The sequence below is a fragment of the Solanum verrucosum genome, unplaced genomic scaffold (assembly GCF_900185275.1).
Source record: "Solanum verrucosum unplaced genomic scaffold, falcon-dt-bn FXZP01000049.1, whole genome shotgun sequence".
NCBI lineage: Eukaryota > Viridiplantae > Streptophyta > Magnoliopsida > Solanales > Solanaceae > Solanum > Solanum verrucosum.
Genome location: NW_026020221.1, coordinates 1,187,148 through 1,207,019, shown reverse-complemented (window position 1 = coordinate 1,207,019; position 19,872 = coordinate 1,187,148). Strand labels below are relative to the sequence as shown.

At 34.6% G+C, this 19,872-nt stretch overlaps 1 protein-coding gene and 1 pseudogene across 3 annotated transcripts in view; both read right to left on the bottom strand.

Moving 5' to 3' along the window:
- LOC125831646 (uncharacterized) overlaps window positions 1-19,872 on the bottom strand; it is an 831,707-nt gene that overhangs the window by 132,527 nt on the left and 679,308 nt on the right. The gene's annotated exons all lie outside the window — the stretch shown is intronic.
- Window positions 839-19,622, bottom strand: LOC125831655 (F-box protein PP2-B11-like; annotated as a pseudogene).

Below are 19,872 nucleotides of genomic sequence, written 5' to 3'. Positions count from 1 at the left end.
TCTCTAGGTTTATTTATATAATAATAAACGGATACAAACAAATTATTAATTTTGAACAAATTTATCTAATACAAACAAATTATTTATTTCCAATCTTAGTAACTCAACAAGCACTAAATCCCGAATAAGCTTCAACCCCTTACTCATGCCTCTGCGTGTGATTGTGTTTTAGGCCCCATTCAATAGCATAAAATATGTTTGACAAAGTTTTAAAAATGTTAGATTGGAATGGAATGCATATTAGTTACCTCCATCAATTAGAACACAAGAGTCACAAAGACTAAATTAAAGCTCCTTTTCAGAGGAGCAAGCTCGCGGGGAAACATATCTCGACATAGTATCTTCATAATAATCCAGCAATTTTTTTCTAAATAACGCCTGGTTCTGCGGTGGAGTTGAATTCTAAAAAACGCTTGGTTCCTTTTCAGCTACACTTTTTTTTCCACTGATTCACTTTGAATATCATCTAAAATGAAGGATTTGTTTTTATGTTTTTAAATCTTGTCGCTTTTCAATATTTCTTGCTTTAGTTATTGACCATCACCTGACCTCTCAAAGGGGAGACACAAAAAAAAAATTATTTCATAAATTTGACTAGACAAATAAATTTAGAGCATTATATAGAACAATTACAATGGCAACATGAACATATTTGATAATACATTCAATACCTTATTTTAAAAAAAAACTAATTCTTGTTTATCAACCACACATTATCTAACCAAATACAATTCTCTCTCGATAGGTTCTTCGGGATATACCATATAAGAAATATTCAAAGGCAAACGAGTCTAAATAAGACCAAAATGAAAGGCATAGAGGAGGATCCTTTTCTTCTTCATTCTGGACGAAACTCAATTCCTTGTACAATGAGGCCGTGTTTCCAATTTTGCCTTATTTCCATCAATCGCGCTTCAACATATCCATCTTCTCTGTATCACTGAAAAAGTTTCTCATTTTCAATTCCATCCATCCATCACTTCTAATCAAGGGTAGCCTTGCTCTAGAGCCTTGTCCAGAAAGATGAGCAACTTTAGCTCGTTTCTTTACTTCAGGGTCACTCTCTGTATCAGATAATCTAACAATTGCCTTAACATTTATAAGCCCATAAAATCCATCTTCCAGTTTGAACACTAGATAAGAGCAATAGCTGGTTCTTTTTGACAACATTCGAGTTCCAATTTTTCCTCATATATCAAGCCAACTGATTTTCTTAAGTTTAGCCACTTCAAAGAATCTACAAAAGAAATTACATTCCCTCAATAATAATATTTAATAAGGTATTTTTTTCAAAATTTAGAGTACATGGAAAGGAACCGGAAAAGTATAAAACCTGGCATCCGGGTGAGACAACCATTCCCAATACGCTGGTGTACCGCCCCACATAATTCCAAGTTTTCGTGCTGCGACCATAAGACATTTACCCGTCTTCTTATCCAGCGAAAGACTCTATTTCACAGACCAAATCACATATACAAAATATTAGGATTTGAAAAAAAAAATGGTTGTAAAGGGCACTAGACCACTCCTATTGTATCCAATTAGGATCACAACGGGCCAACCATGCTCACTTGACATGACTAGCTACCTCAAGGTTGCCAGGATTAAACCCACGTAACAACTAAAATAACACATCCACAAGTAAAATAAAAACCTTGGAAAAATCTAGCACACATTGGATCCCTCATTCATCACTAGATATGATCGTGGTCCTTCTCATATCTAGTGGATGAAATTATAATTTTCACTAAGTGTCTATTTGGAAAGTCATCTAATAATTGGAACTGGTGTAATTACTAGGGTAGTAATTACCAACCTAGTAATTATACACCTTAGGGGTTGTTTGGTTAAGAGCAAGTTATCTCAAGATTAATTATCCTGGTAATAGTTATCCTGGGATAACTTATCCCACCATGTATATGGGATAACTTATCTAATCACTATGGTATAAATGGTGGGATAAGTCATCCCAAACATATCAACCAAACAAGACACCAAAATTTAATCCCATGACTATTTTTTTTATCCCAGGACTATTTATTTCTATCTGTCACACCAAACGACCCCTATGTTGACTTGTTTGTTTGACACTGTGTAATTACAAATGTCATGTTTGGTTACACAAGTGTAATCATAAGGATATATTAAATTTTAAAATAAAATTTAATTATCTAAAATTAAAAATCTATATTCGACAATAAGGTCTTTATAAATAATATAAAATTAACTATTTAAGATATATATTGACTTTTAAGAACATATTAATCAACAAACATATGTCTTTATTAATATGATGATTTTTTTTTAAATTAGTATATTTTAATTAATAATAAAAACTAAAAATATAAGATTTGTCTGAACATCATAAAATACATGTTTGATAAAAAAAAAAATTAACATTATAAATATAATGTCATAAACTATGAGAATATTTGACAATAAATAATATATCAAGTCAAACTAAAAAATAAATGAATTGCAATGTGAAATATCAAGTCAATACTACTAAAATAAATAAAACTGAAAATATAACACAAGTCTAAATTCAAAATAAAAAAAATAAAAAAAAAATTTTATGTCAAATTTTAACATAACGTGAAATGTGATTTGAAGAAAAGAAAAACGTAAATCTATAACCTTATTCAAGAATAAATTCTACTTTAACTTAAAAAATAGAATACTAACAAAATTATGCTAATGAAAAAAATAAACATAGAATAAATAAATAAAATAAATAATACGATAAATCACATGAAATCACAAGAAGTAAATGTTTAGAATGAGAAGGAAATAAAATATAAATAATATAGATTAAAAAATATTAGAATAAAAAATAAAAAAGAATTTTAAATAATAGAACTAAATATAAATTAAAACTAAAAACAAAAATAATAAATTTGTAATTACATCATGTAATTACCAACAATTCACAACCCCACCATGAGAATTGGAGGGTATATGTTACACCCACGCTTTAAGTTTAAGACGAGAAACAAGCCAAATAGGCAGCCCCATCGGCTATTTGACTCCCTTAGGGGAAATCTCATATTTTCCCTTTTTGTTTAAGCCCAAACGATTAAAAAAGGGAAAATTAGCAAACTAGTTATTAAAAACATTTATACTTTAAAATAATTATTGAAAATGTCAATATGTCTATATTTTATTAAATAAAATGTATCCTAATATAATTAATTTTATTTCCTTTTATTTGTCAAATTAGGCCCCACATTCCACTAATTTTACTCCCCTGTCCGTGTGAAAAAGAAGAAGAAAAACTCCCATTACCCACATATTGGAATGAATACGATTTAACAAAGGTTACAAAATTCTGGAAAAAAACAAAAATACACTCTGAGAAAGGCACACGTTTGAGTTTTCTTTGAAAATGTAACTGATGAGAAAATTAAGTGATATTTACCTTTTTTTGAAATATTATCTCCTTTGATTTTCTCCCTTTTGTCATTAAATTATTGTATTCTTTCAAATTAAACAATTTTTTTAAAAAAATACATAAATCAGATATATAACAAACTAAAATATTGACAGTTTTAATAAATATTGAAAATGTGGCTAATGGATCTTATTAAATGCTAAATTATTAACATTTTGAAAATTTTCCCTTAAAAAAAACACCCTTCATTTCAATCCGATTTACGCTATTTCATCATTCAACATTCCTCTCTTCTTCTTCTCCAAAACTGACGCAAGAAATCCAAGAGACGACTCAAAGACTCAAGCCTAATATTTCCTCACTTTCGATAACTAGTTCTCTAAACGTTTGAGGTATGTAGAACTACTTCTCTTTTCTATTTCTTCAAGTTTTATTACCCTCCAATTCGAATTACTCTCAATAGATCTAGGGTTAAACTACAAGAAAAACTGTCTCTAAGGAAGGGAAATCCCGTCCCTAAAAGCCCAAATCTGGTCCCTAACAAGCATTTGGGACCTGAAAAGGCTGGTCGCCACTCGTCCTAGTAGCTTCCGTCGCTATTGGTCAACAAAGACGACTTTAAGAATCCGGTCGTTAAATGGTTTTGGGACGGGAAAGAAATCTGGCCGCCTCAGTCATTTTAGAGACCCACAATTCTGGTCTCAAATACATTTAAGATATCTTAGAAAAAACTTATTTCGGGTTGTTAACCCTCTTTAGGGACGATCATAAATTGGTCCTAGAATATCATTAGCAACGAGCAACCACCTGGTCCTAGAAACACATTAAAGACGAGTAATTACCTAGTCCTAGAATAGATTAGAGACGATCAACAACTTGGTCCTTGAATAGATTTAGCAACGTTCAATGACCTGGTCCTAAAACAGATTTAGTAACGATCAAGCTATTCTAGTCCTAGCTTAATCATTAGAGACGAGCAACATTTCTCATCTTCGATTGACCTTTAGGGACGAGCAATAATTTTGGTCTCAAATTGACCACCAATGGTCCTAGAGCAATTGATACCACTAGAATACAAATCATCCACAAATATTAATCTGCTACTAAAAATTTTTAAACAAAAAGATGAAATAAATATACAAAGAAGAGACAAGAAGATAGAGATCAAGAGTGTACGATTAATTACAATAAAGTGGCTAACATCTCATGATTTTAGTTATAATATTTGCTTAAAAAAACATATCTAATATCCGAACTATACTATATATAGTATCATGTTTGGAAAAACATAAATTTGTGCTAAACAAATAGGGAGCTCGTGCATCAACAAAAGCTTGGTAAACAGTTACAAGTTTCAATCTTTAATTCATCGAGTGTTGTCCAGAAACATCAACAAAAGCTGCAAAAAAAAAAGTAGAAAAATCAATTAGAAAAACAATGAGATGCATTTACCAATATCAAAAATCTATTTTGAAGAACTACATGTAAATGGAATTTGGCAAATAATAGAAACTAATGAACTGATTAACTATTATTAGTTTATTTTTACTAATAGTAGCTACAATTTTAGTAAATTCTCCCTCCTACATTTTTCTCTCTATACGTATTCTATATGTTAATCTACAACAACCATTTCTTAGAGAGTTAACTACACGCTCTGTCCTATGGAGCTGCCATACGGGACTTCATCAGGACAGGAAAAGGGAAATAGAGAAGCAACAAACTCCTATGACCAAGCTGAAAATTTCTATGGTGCGAAGCTCCTATGACCAGCAAACTAATGGACATAATGAGGCAAAAACCAGAAACAATCAGCTGAATTACAGTGGTACCAAGCTGAAAATTTCTATGTCTCCTAATAGCTCAGAAGGAAAAGTGGAAAATACCTACCCAAATGAAGAAGTTGTCGAAAACGAGCAGCCAAGGATCAATCATATAAGCAAGTTTACTAGCTTAGTTACGAAGATTAAAAATAAAAAAACCTCTATAGTTAGCGATGAAGCTGAACAGTGAGCAGACAACAATTCAAATGATTTTTTCAACCGTAAAAGGCACATAGATCTCACTACATCCAGTTCTACAATCTCCAACAAACAAGTATATTTTTACTTCCTCAGTTAGCAGAAAATATTGGTTATTCACTTTATGATAACCAGATCATGGCTGAGAGATTATGTATGAATGAAGCATAAGAAAAAGAAAAAAAGTGCTCCAAAAAAAGAAAAGCAAAGTCATGTTCAAACCAGATATATCTCTAGCATCAAAACAAGAAAGAATACGAGACAAAATAAGCCGGATCACAACAGGAAAGGGGAAACAAAGAAACAACAAACTCTTAGTCAGAAAACGAAATGCAACCTAATTGACATAATGAGGCAGAAAGTAGCAACAATCAGCTGAATTACAATGGTACCAAGCTGAATATTTCTATGTCTCCTAACAGCTCAGAGGAAAAGTGGAAAATAGCTACACAAATGAAGAACTTGTCCAAAACGAGCAGCCAAGAATCAATCATATAAGCAACTCTTCTAGCTTACTTACTAAGATTAAAAATAAAAAACCTCTACAGTTAACGATGGAGCTGAACAGTGAGCAGACAACAATTCGAACGATTGTTTCAACCGTAAAGAGCACATAAATATCACTACATCCAGTTCTACAATCTCCAACAAACAAGTATATTTTTACTTCCTCGATCAACAGAAAATATTGGTTATTCACTTGATGATAACCAGATCATGGCTGAGAGATTATGTATGAATGAAGCATAAGAAAAAGAAAAAAAAGTAATCCAAAACAAGAAAAGCAAAGTCATGTTCAAACCGGCAATCTCTAGCATCAAAACAAGAAAGAAAAAGAGAAAAAATAAGCAGGATCATGATAGGAAAGTGGAAACAAAAAACAACAAACTCCTAGTCAGAAAATGAGAGGCAACCTAATGGACATAATGAGGCAAAATCAATCTTTATAAGAACTTGTCAAAAACGAGCTTAGAGGAAAAAGTGAAAAATACCTACCTGAATGAAGAACTTGTTGAAACCGAGCAACCAAGAATCAATCCTATAAGCAAGTCTACTAGCTTACTTACTAAGATTAAAAATAAAAAACCTCTACAGTTAGCGATGGAGCCGAACAGTGAACAGACAACAATTCGAAAGATTTTTTCAACCGTAAAAAGCACATAGATCTCACTACATCCAGTTCGACAATCTCCAACAAACAAGTATATTTTTACTTACTCGGTCAGCATAAAATATTGCTTATCCAGTTGAAACGGGCGATGTCATAGGTTGGACATGTGATTCTTGAGCAGCAAAGAGCTCTTGCATTTTCCTTATTTCTTTCATCTCATCTTCTAAGGTAGATAAGCAATTGTTCAAGGATTTGTTCTCTTCATTCAAGTATTTGTTATCCTCTTGAGTTGAACGTAGCGCAAATAATAAATCAGCCTTTGAAGATGTTCCACCTTTCAAGTCTTTCGTCTTTACTCCACCCCAAAATACAAATACATGGCTACGATTTTGAGGTCCACAAAATTTTTCAACAAGTTCTATAGTAGGTATAGATGGATCAGCTTGAACCATTTCTTCAAGTTGAGCCTACAAATATATAAAAGAACATTTTCTATCATAACACATAACAATTTAAAGTAATTATTTATGAAATTGATCCCTTTAAAGATATGTTAAACCAATACATGATTACAAGCAACTACTATATATGTTGAAACTTACAAAGTGGATGATAGATTGTCTTCTTTAGTATATAATTGAAACCAAGTTCACATATACACTAACTTCAACATACTCCCAAAAGAAATCAAGGGACTTTTGAATATGGATAGATGGAAAGTTCTCTCGGTAAGAACACAAAGAAGAACACCTGCTAGGCTGAATTTTGATCCTCAATACTAATATTTTAAATTGTTGGAGGAATATGTAACTTGTATAGATATTATTCTCCATGTTGCATTTAACGAGTCTTAAGATTAGATAAGATATATGGAGTATCAATTCTCTAATGTGGAAGCTTATTATACAGCTCGCTTAAATCACTTGTAACTTTTTGGATTCCAAAGATGAATGAAACACAATCGTTTGATCAAAAATAAAAATACAATCAAATGGCACAATGGAAAATAAAAGATTATAAACTAACTTGTAATTAAGATGTTAGTTCTTGAAACATGTATACATGATTCCTTTTAACCTACCAAATATTAAAGTAATTTGTCAATAAAAAAATCTCTTGTTGGTAGTTGGTTTAAGATCACACATGTATCAAGATTCATGTGCCCTGCTAATTTTTTTCCCTTATCTACAAACACTTAGATTTCTCTTAATAATTAATGTTATGGAAGAAACATTTATATGGATACAGTAGGAGTTGTATGTTTGACATAACTTGGCTCATAAACTAGCTTCTTCAAGTTGGTCAACATAATTTATCGCAGCCTCAACTAATACAAAAAAAAACCAAGAAAACTAGAAGTCGCTAAATCACAATTGCCCTCCATAACTATATGTTACATTGCATATATCTCTAAACTACAGAACACTATTATTTACCTCACCGAAAGTCACTCCACAACAGAAGAAACTAGAAAAGCGAGGTACATAATTAGTGAATCTAAAAGCATACAATGATACCTTGATGCCTAATATTGAGCAGATGTTTAGTCTAAATTGGACATCACTTGGATCAGGTGAAAAATATTTAGGTAATACTCATGAATACACTATATTCGTTAATGATTTGACAGTTGATATCACATGTTACTTATTTTAGGAGACATTCAAGGTCAATTATCCTTTAATCAAACTGCTAAAGTTGTAACAGATTGTGTAACAGAAAACATAAAGAGCTACACGTTTATTAGATTAGGGGATGAGAGCGAGCAGTTACAAGTAATGACTATGCTTCATATCAATGTACTGAAACTCGAAATGAACACGACCCTAATAAGACTAATACGTTGGGAACTTGGATACCAATAATCTAACAGATGATCACTTCAGGCAGGTTTCTAGAAACTACATGCAATTACTATATGTAAAAATATCAGTAGGCGATCATTTTGGTTTTGTTCAATAGTTCAGGATGATTTACTCACATCATCTTATATTTTGCAATGAGTAACTGGCTGCCTCAAAGTAATGCATAAAGAAGAACTAACAACATTAGAAATTGCTAATCTTTATAAACATACAACTATATATTAACTATTTATATTACTACAACGTTTATATGTCCAAACTCCAAAACACTTCAATTTTCTAAGTAAATCACAATAACTAAAGGTAAACAATACATTTATATATTCTTGAACATGAATAACAATTTTGTCGAAACCTTTTCAGATGTAAATAAAATTTTCAATAAGAATAACAACACAAGTCCTTATTTGGCTCGTAAATAATTGAAACATTGATCATATAAAACTAGATAATGAAATCAGATTATCTAGCTATTAGAAACTTAATCCAATAATGTTTTCACTGATTGTACAAAATAAAAGACAAGATTATGAAATCAGTAACCTATTTAATGTTAGAAAAGATGAGGACGAAGAAGAGAAACTTCAATATAACAAGAAAAAACGTCATCAAAGCAACTTATGGATAAAAAACAGAGCAAATCAATGGGAAGAAGAACAAACCTGTAACTCTGCTGCTGCGATGAAATTTTTAGGGCTGACCTGCGACAAAAGCACAGTGAAAATGTTGGGATTAGGGTAGAGAATTTCGATTGGAGATGAAGAATCTAATGGAGACGTTGCACTGAAGAGAAAATAGGGCAACTTTGCAACCGGCGGCGCAATGTGTTTTTTGATAAACAGCTCATAGATTGTATGTAATCAATGAAGAACTAGATGTAAAGCTTGAACCTCCATTACTGAACTTTACAATGAAGCTATACAAAAAGGAATATCTTGTGAATTGAACTATTATCTCTACTCTACAACTGTTGAGTCACACCTTATATACAGTTTCTAACCGACTAATTATCTATACAAAATATCTTCTAACTAACTGATAATGACAGCTGTAACTAACTAATAATGACAGCTGGCCATGTGCATGTTAGCTCTTTGCAATCTCCTTGTTATAATCTCCAATATCCCCCTTCAAGCTGGGTGATATGAAGATGTTCTTCAATCCCAGCTTGGACATAAGATGAGAATGTTGGCACCTACTCAACCCCTTAGTAAAAAGGTCAGCAGGCTGTTCAGAGGAGCACAAATAATGGATGATCACAAATCCCTTCAAGACCTTCTCTCTAATAAAGTGACAGTCAATGTCAATGTGCTTCGTTCGTTCATGGAAAACCGGATTAGCAGCGATTTGGATGGCTGCTTTGCTGTCACAGTGTAAAGGAACTGGTAGGCTTAGAGGTATGTCCAAAGTATTAAACAGACCAATGATCCAAGTGATTTCCGCAACAGTAGAAGCAAGACTCCTATACTCTGCCTCAGCTGAACTTCTGGAAATAGTGGACTGTTTCTTAGACTTCCATGAGATTGGTGAATCTCCATACTTGACTATGTAACCAGTAATGGACCTTCTAGTATTAATACAAGACCCCCAATCAGCATCACAAAACGCTTGTAAGGACCCTGATGATGTTGCTGAAAGGAGCACTCCAAGGCCTGGTGATTGTTTAACATACTTCACTATCCTGATGGCAGCAGTCATGTGAGAGGTCTTAGGGGCCTGCATGAATTGACTGAGGCTTTGAACAGCATATGAAATGTCAGGCCTTGTGAGTGTGAGATATAACAACCTTCCAATCAGTCTCTGATATTCACTAACATCCAAAAGAGGTGAATCAGAATCATTTCCAACAAAATCATCAAATTCATGAGTAGTGAGTTTTTGGTTTTGCTCTACTGGTGTGTCTATTGGCTTAGAACTGCCTAATCCCAAATCTGAGATTAGACCCAAGGCATACTTCCTTTGATGCATTAAAATTATAACAAGGAGATTGCAAAGAGCTAACATGCACATGATCCAGGAAATCACCATTGCGTTACATCTAACCCATTGTTTCTTTTCCAGCTCCTCCTTGAAGTCGTCCCGCTTGATGCTCCCATCAATGAACCCCAATTTATTCTTCGTGAGGAGATTGAGTTGCATCGCGCGACTCCAAAGAGTGTAATTCTCCATTCCGACGAGCTGGATCCCAATTTGCACAGCTCCTGGTACATCGGAAGAGTTCAAATACAGAGGATGATCGTGATCGATCTTCTTCGCCATATCGAAAAATGAAAATCAAACAGAAAAATTGATGCGCCTCACAATCGGCTACACCCGCTCTGATACCATGATAAATAGCTCATAGATTGTATGTAATCAATGAAGAACTAGATGTAAAGCTTGAACCTCCATTACTGAACTTTACAATGAAGCTATACAAAAAGGAATATCTTGTGAATTGAACTATTATCTCTACTCTACAACTGTTGAGTCACACCTTATATACAGTTTCTAACCGACTAATTATCTATACAAAATATCTTCTAACTAACTGATAATGACAGCTGTAACTAACTAATAATGACAGCTGGCCATGTGCATGTTAGCTCTTTGCAATCTCCTTGTTATAATCTCCAATATTTTTGAGAAGACAAAGCGCTCTTTTTTTTTATTTTTCACTTTCAATGTAAAAAGTTTGGCGCCTATGCTTTTGTTGAAACAATTTTTCTATTTTAATAATTTAGTATTAAATTTGGGGGGAAATATGTCCCGCTCAAAGACCTTCAATTACCATTTGGGACTAGTTATAAGTTCTTTCGGGACCAAATTTAATACCTTCGCAATAGACTATACAAATAAGGACTAGAATATAATCTCGTCCCAATAGATATACTTTTAGAGACAAGATTATTAGTGCGTCCCAAAATATTGGTCTTAAATAAGGCTTTTTCTTGTAGTGACGTTGAAGGAAATTTTCCGTCTTTATCAATTAATAGCATTCTTTTTCACAAGTTGCTAGAAATCTAGAAACGACTCTCTAGTTCATGAATAACTGATAAGTGTGTGAATTACATAATTCTGTGAATTTCTGTTAGATTTGTGACTACTGTACAACATGAAATTTATGAAATCTATAAAGTTTGTAAGTCATCTGTTAAAAAAAGTTGGAATTTGGCAGCAACTAATTAAACATGTTAGGTGTTTTTTTTAAAAATGGGGTAGCACAAAAAGATTAAAAATGTCTCTCAATGGATTGAAATGACTTCTAATAGCTTTCAATAATTTTATTAAGCATTGAGGGGCTTTAAATAGTCAACATAAAACATATAATCTGCATAATTTAAAATTTAAACAACCTAAAATATCTCAACAACATAAACAAACTAACTAAAATTCAAAATTCAAATTTATTCAAACTAAATAACTTATTTTCCTAAAAGTTACTGCAGTAACTAAAATCAAACTTCAACACTCCTCCTTTGCTTTAGTTACTGCAATTGAAAAAAATGATCCTCCTCAATTTTTGCTTTGGTAGTTGATGCTGAATTTTTTCATTGTTTTTGAACTTGCAAAATTTCTTCTTTTTTCTTTTTCTTCTTTTGATTTTGTTCTTCAAAAACACATGCGATGACATTGCCTTGTGTAGAGGTTGTAAGGGTTTTTCTTCTATTGCAACCTCACATATCACATATGTTTCAAAAGATGGTTTTATTCTCACAGACTAAATTTGATAGTTTTCGTCTGTGAAAATTTGTGGGGCATTCAAAGAGAGACTGCTGCTTGCCATTATTTTGGATAAAAATGATTTAGAAAAGCCTGTGTGTTGAAAAAAGCACCGGTTGAAAAGATAGCCTTGATGGGTTAAAATAGGTAGCCCTGATGGGTTAAAAAGGTAGCCCTTACGGGTTAAAAATGTATGGTAGTTCTTTGGAAGATTTCACAGATCCGTTAAGATCATTGAAGCTCTTGATATCACTGTTGGTGTATTTTTTTAAATGGGGCAGCACAAAAAGATTAAAAATGTCTCTCAATGTAGTGAAATGACTTTTAATAGCTCTCAATAATTTTATTAAGCATTGAGGGACTTTAAATAGCCAACGTAAAACATATAATCTGCATAATTTAAAATTTAAACAACCTAAAATATCTCAACAACATAAACAAACTAACTAAAATTAAAAATTCAAATTTATTCACACTAAATAACTTATTTTGCTAAAAGTTACTGCAGTAACTAAAAGCAAACTTCAACAAAACACTTATTCTATTGAAATTTTCATCGATCTGGGAACTAGTTAGAGGACGAATTGTTTTGCTTACGGTCTTTGCGATTAGTTTTCTGCTTTATATCTTGTGAACTATAGTGTTTGAATCTAAATTATTTTCCAAGGAATCATGTTGAAAACTCCAACTACTTGATATGAATGGCGAACCTTGCTAAAACCATTTCAATTTGCTTTTTAGTGTCATAAAGTGTTAATGTAGCTGGGACATGAGATGTTGAAGTAATGTATCAAGATTCTACTATTTTTATTCTCCAAAAATGCTAACTAACTATATTAGACCATAGATTATGAGGGTAGCATGGTTGAATCTTTGATATGAGCCCTAAAGTTGCAAACCTATGACATGAGCCTAATAAGGCTAAAGCACGAACATGAACCGATAAGGCTAAATTTTTTTAAGGTAAATGATCAGTAAAATAATTATCTTTCAGTATGAGATTAAGGGAGTTATGTGGTTGACCAAGAAGGTATAAGTCTAAATGACCAATGCCCGAAACTACGTTTGCCGACGTAGGATAGAGATCCTTCCGCAAGACGGATAACTCTTGTTTTTATTCATGTGTCCCAAAAAGAGATAATTATGGATCCTTTCTAGCAAATCATGTCATGTCATGTCCTATGCCCATCAAGGTATAGGATGGCTTAGCTGATCGGGCTGAGATCAGACTCCATGCGCTCACATGGTGGTTTATATCGGTTCACCACTTGCTCCAATAAATAACTAAGAAGTTTAACTCACTTTACATTGACAAATACGACTTCAACTTTTGTTATTGTATTTTATTACTTTCTTGGTTCCTTTTTTTTGGTTTTGCATACCAATACATTCCATGTATTGATCGTATTTGGCACTACATTATTTTATGAAGTAGGTTCAGGCTCTCAGGTTCGTGAGCAGACACATCACTAGGATCCCTCTCTTCTGCTATTGGTGACCCTCCTTCCCACCAGTGCAAAGTTAGACATAATAGTTTTTTTTATGTTTATTTTAGTATTAAGGGTATACTGGGCCTTGTCCCGGCAAATTTCTATCATTCAGTAGAGGCTTCACAGATTTTGTCAGACGTCAAACAATCTATCTTGTTTTATAGAATATGGGTTTATAACTTTCAGTATAATACATTTATGTAGTCTAAATATATTGTGATGAAGACTTTCCCTTTTTAAGGGGTCGGGCTATCTTCATATTCTCTTCAATTATGTTGAGTTTTATGCTTATGTGAAATGCCAAAACGTTCACTCTTACTAGCAGTAGTGTCGGGTGCGTGCCACGTCCAATGTTTTGGCTTGAGGCGTGACAAAATTGGTATCAGAGCCAAAGTTCAAGTGTCCTAGGGAGTCTGTAAAGCTGTGTATTGTTAATGCCTAATTATGGGTGTAAAGTGCGCCACACTTAGAATCTGGAAGCTACATCACATTTAAGAATTGTTTCTTATTCTTTCATACTCTAGCCCATGCGATACATTTTAACTTAATGAAATTATTCTAATCCATGCTTACCGCATGTTTCAAATCATGCCTCCAAAAAGAACTACTAAATAGAGAACCGCTACCAATGCTAGGATACTTACTAGGACCAATGCTACCGTAGTGCCTTCAAACCATGTGATGCAGACTAGGAATGGGGTCCTTGCTTCTGGCCAAAATGCTAGTACCGAGGCTCCACATGTGCCAATAGTTCCTGTGAGGGGTCTCAGATAATCTATTCAGCCTCTAGGCACTGATGCTACTAATGTTGAGTTCAGATAAGCCATTCAGATGGTCACGCAGATTGAAACATGTCAGACTAGTCGTTCAGGTCCTACTGACTCAAGTTCTCATGACTCATCCGACACCTCAAAAATTCGAGAATTCTTCAGGATGAATCCACCAGTGTTTATAGGGTCCATGGTTGATGAGAGTCCTCAAAATTTTATTCAGGAGATTTCAAAAATTCTGAGGGTCATGAATACTAGTGAAACAGAGATGTTGCTAGTATCAAGTATGAATAGTGGGAGTTGTCTCATGGTGAAGGGGCGCCTCGTGCAAAATGGGATGACTTCATAGAGGCATTTCTTTACCATTTTTTTCCGCAAGAGCTAAAAGAGGCCAAAGTGGAGAAGTTTGTGAACTTGAAACAAGGAAAGATGATTGTAAGAGAATACAACTTCACTCAGTTGTCACGATATGCTCTAGAGGTGGTGTCAACAATGAGGGCTAGGATGTTAAAATTTATGTGTGGATTTGCAAAACATGTAAAGAAGGAGTGCAAGGCGACATTACTGGTAAGTGATATGGATATAGGTCGATTAATAGTGTATGATCAGCAAGTCGAGGAGGAAAAATAGAAGGATAGAGAGGAAATCCAAAACAAGATGGCAAAGTCCACAGGTAATGAATCTAATCAGCAGCGTTCAAGAAATGGAAACAAGACTTTCTTTCACAAAGGGTCATCTGGACTTGCTGCATCTTTGGCTAGTGCACCTGCACCCAGGCCTAAGATTGACCATCGAGTTTAGATTAATCAGAATTTTAGAGTTCAAAATTCTCAGTGTCAGGGAAATGGTATTTCGTGGGTTCCATCATATCCTGCGTGTGTCACTTGTGGGAAGAAGCAACTAAGAGAGTGACACTTTGGAAAGGGTGTGTGTTAAAGTGTGGTCAGCAGGGTAATAATCAGGCGGAAAGCCCCTCAGCAAGGAAGGGTAATAGGGGCAATAAAGCCCAATTTTCTGCTTCGGATTCCCCAACGGGTCGAGGTACTACTTCGGAAACCAGTGGAACTCATAATCATTTGTATGCTTTGGGCAATCACCAGGATTTGGAAGCTTCTCCTTCTGTTGTTACTGGTATGTTACAAGTTTTCTCTCATGATGTTTGTGTATTACTTGATCCTAGTGCCACTCTATCCTTTATAAGCCCTTATATTGCCTTGAAGTTTGTGATCAGCCCTGAACAAATTCTCCAACCTTTCTCTATTTTTACTCATGTTGGTGAATCTATTGTTGCTAGGAAACTTTATAGAAATTGTATAGTAAATATACTCCTTAGAGACACCGTAGTTAGCTTAGTTGAGTTGGATATGGTGGACTTTGACGTCATTTTGGGTATGGACTGCTTATACTCGTGCTATGCCATGGTTAATTGTAGAACCGGGGTAGTGACATTCTAGTTTCCCGATGATCCAGTTGAATATCTATCACCTAGTCCTGGTCAAGGATTCCAAAATAGAAGTTCCATCACTCTGCTCAGTTTTTGTTGTTAATGAGTATCCAAAAATTTTCCCTAAAGATCTCCACGGAATCCCTCCTGATAGAGAAATAGACTTTGGGATTGATGTTCTTCCCGACACTCAGCCTATTTCCATTCCTCCATATAGGATGACTCCTACAGAGTTGAAAGAGTTGAAGGAGCAGTTAAAAGATTTCCTTGCTAAGGGGTTCATTAGACCTAGTGTCTCCCCTTGGGGTGCCCCTTTCTTAGTCGTGCGTAAAGAGGATGGTTCCATTCGTATGTGCATTGATTATTCACAACTGAACAAGGTAACCACAAAGAATAAGTATCATCTTCCCAGGATAGATGACTTGTTCGATCAACTCCAGGGTACTAGGTGTTTTTTCTAAAATAGATCTCAAGTTTGGCTAACATCAGCTAAAGGTCAGAGAATGTGATATTCTGAAAAACATCTTTCCGAACTCGGTATGGTCACTTTGAATTTCTAGTCATGTCCTTTGGTTTGACTAACGCTCCTGTAGCTTTTATGGACGTCATGAATAGGGTGTTTGAGTAGTATCTTGATATGTTTATGATTGTCTTTATTGATGATATTCTGATCTATTCCCGAAGTGAGAGTGAGCACATCACCCATCTCAGGATCGTGATTCAGACAATTAGTGACCACAAGTTGTATGCTAAGTTTTCCAAATGTTAATTCTCACTAGATTCAATGGCTTTCCTTGGTCACATCATTTCCAGTAAGGGGATCAATGTGGATTCTCAAAACATTGAGGCTGTGAAGAATTGGCCCAGACCCACAATGCCAACTGATATTAGGAGTTTCTTGGGCTTGGTTTGTTATTACAGAAGATTTGTGAAATGTTTTTCATCTATTGTCGCTCCATTGACAAAGCTGACACAGAAGACAACTAAGTTCCAGGGGTCTGAAGCATGAGAAAAGAGCACTCAGAGTTGAAAATTTGGTTGACTTCTGCTTCTGTGTTGACCCAACCAGTGGGAGCAAATGGTTTTGTTGTGTATTATGATGCCTCGAGAGTTAGTATCGGTTGTGTTTTGATCCAAAAAGGTAAGGCAATAGATTATGCCTCTAGAAAACTTAAGAACCATGAGAGGGACTATCTGACTTATGATCTTAAGTTGGCATCACTGGTGTTCACCTTCAAGATTTGGCATCATTATCTCTAAGGGGTACATGTCGATATTTTTACTGACCACAAGATCCTGCATTATGTTTTTACTCAGAATAAGTTGAATGTCAGGCAGAGGAGGTGGCTTGAGTTGCTTGAGGATTATGATATGAGTTTGTTTTATCATCCTGGTAAAACAAATATTGTTGCAGATGCACTTAGTAGGTTATCCATGGGGACTCTTGCTCATGTAGAGGAAAGAAAGAAAGGGCTTACAAAATATATTCAGCGGCCTGCAAATCTAGGAGTCCGACTCATAGATTTTGAAAATGGTGGTGCAGTGGTTAATAATACGTCTGAATCATCTTTGGTGTTGGAAGTTAAAGAGAAACAGTACAATGACCCCATTTTGTTACAGCTTAAGAAGGAGGTTTGCAACCACCGGGTTATGGCTTTTGAACAAATGGGAGATGGTATTTTGAGGTATGAAAATATATTATTGTTCTGATGTTGAGAGAGGATTATGTCAGAAGTGCACCACTCCATGTATTTATTTCATCCGAACTCCACAAAGATGTACCATGACTTAAGAGAAAATTATTGGTGGAATAGCATGAAGAAAAATATTGTCAAATTTGTCGCTAAGTGTCTGAATTGCAAGTAGGTTAAAGTTGAACACCAAAGACCTGGTGGTTTGGCCCAAAATATAGCCCTTCCAGAGTGGAAGTGGGAGATGATAAATATGGACTTCATAACAAGACTACCACGTACTCGCCGTCAACATGATTCAATTTGGGTAGTAGTGGACATGATGACTAAGTCAGCCCATTTCTTGCATGTTAAGGTGACAGATTCTACCAAGGATTTTGCTAGGTTGTACATTGAGGAGTTTTTCAGGTTGCATGGGACCCTTGTGTCCATTATTTCGGACAGAGGCACTTAGTTCATTGCTCACTTTTGGAGGTCTTTTCAAAAAGGTTTGGGGACACAAGTGAGTCTCAGTACCGCTTTCCACCCTCAGACTGATGGCCAAGCGAATCGTACTGCCCAAACACTAGAGGACATATTGAGGGCTTGCATTATAGACTTCAAAGGTAATTGGGATGATCACTTACCTCTTATAGAGTTTTCTTATAATAACAGTTATCACTTCAATATTCATATGGCATCGTTTAAGGCCTTCTATGGGTAAAGATGTCGATCTTTGATAGGTTAGTACGAAGTAGGTGAATCTAAGTTTTCGGGACCATATTTGGTTCACCAAGCTATGGAGAAGGTTAAGGTTATTCGGAGAAGGTTGAGAACTGCTCAGAGCCACTAGAGTATTTGGTTTGTTAGTATTCAAAATGATAAATTTTAAGAACAACATATATGTTTACAAAAATACCCTTCATGAATGTGAAAAGTAATGTATTAAAAGTGTTTAAAGGGATATTTTTGTCATTTAGTCATTTTATCTCGGGATAAGTTATCCTGGGATTACTATACCACCTAAGAAAGGGATAACTTATCCCGATACTAATTATGCATCCCGGGATAAGTTATCCCAAACTTGTCAACCAAATATCAAATTAAATGACACTATAATTTAATTCAGGACTATTTGAAGTTATCCTCCAAAAGACCCCTAAGGGTATACCGGGGCCTTGTCCCAGCAGATTTCTATCATTTAGTAGAGGCTTCACATATTTTTTTCAGATGTCAAACAACCGATCTTACTTTCCAAAATATGGGTTTATAACTTTTAGTTTAATATATCTATGTAGTCTAAATGTATTGTGATGAAGACTTTCCTCTTTTAAGGGTCGTGGTTATCTTCATATTGTCTTCGGCTTTGTTTAGTTTTTTTTTTTTCAGTTTTATGCTTATGTGTCATGCCAGAACATTCGCCCGTACTAGCAATAGTGTTGGGTGCGTGCCACATCCAAGGTCTCGGCTTGGGGCGTGACAGTATGACTACTCCTTCCAATTACACCAAATTACTTGTTGACCAAGTAATTACATGCCAACCAAACATGCCAGACAGTGTAATTACACCAAATTCAATTACCAGGGTGACTTTCCAATTAGGCCCTAAGAGAATTTAAAATATAAAGAGGTAAAATTACGAAAAAAACCCAAAGAAATTCGACACATTGTGTACATGCACAATTTCTTTTAACTATCTACATGGTGTAATTTTCTAACTATAGGGTATAAATTGACAGCCCTCGGATAAAAGTGGCTCTGTCACAGGTTGCAGATCTAGTGTTCGAGCTCCTGACATTGTGGCCTTACCACTCAATTAGATTTAATAAAAGCCAAATTCATGAAAAGCAAGTCAAACACAAAAAAGATGGGGGGAGGGGGAATGAAGAAATCATACCAATTTTCCTCTATCAAGAAGAATCAAAGAGTCGCAGAGACTGAAGTAAAGTTGTTTCTTGGAAGGAAAAACCATCAAAGTTCCTGATCCAAAAATATCTTGTTGATAATCAGATGGCACAAAAGTCTCCCAAACGTTGTCAGATTCTGCAGCAGATAGGAATATCTGTGAGACGGCTGAAGACCTAGTTGCATCTTTTGGCAATGTTAGAGAGAGAATTTTTTATATGCAACCTTCAGGCAAACGATCCATCGGAAAAAACTCAATGGATTGAAGTGGCTGAGTTTATGTACTATTCATATAGAAATAAAATGAAGATTACAAGATTTTGACAATACAGATTATGGTTAAATAAAATTAAAGAAACGAAATGAAAACTATTTAACAATTAATATGAGAAAAGGTCCAAAATAGTTCCTCAAGTTTGGCCTTCGATTCAAAATTAACCCTTATATATATACTTTTGTACACTAATGGTCCTTCAAGTATGTAAAACTGGTGCACTCTTAGA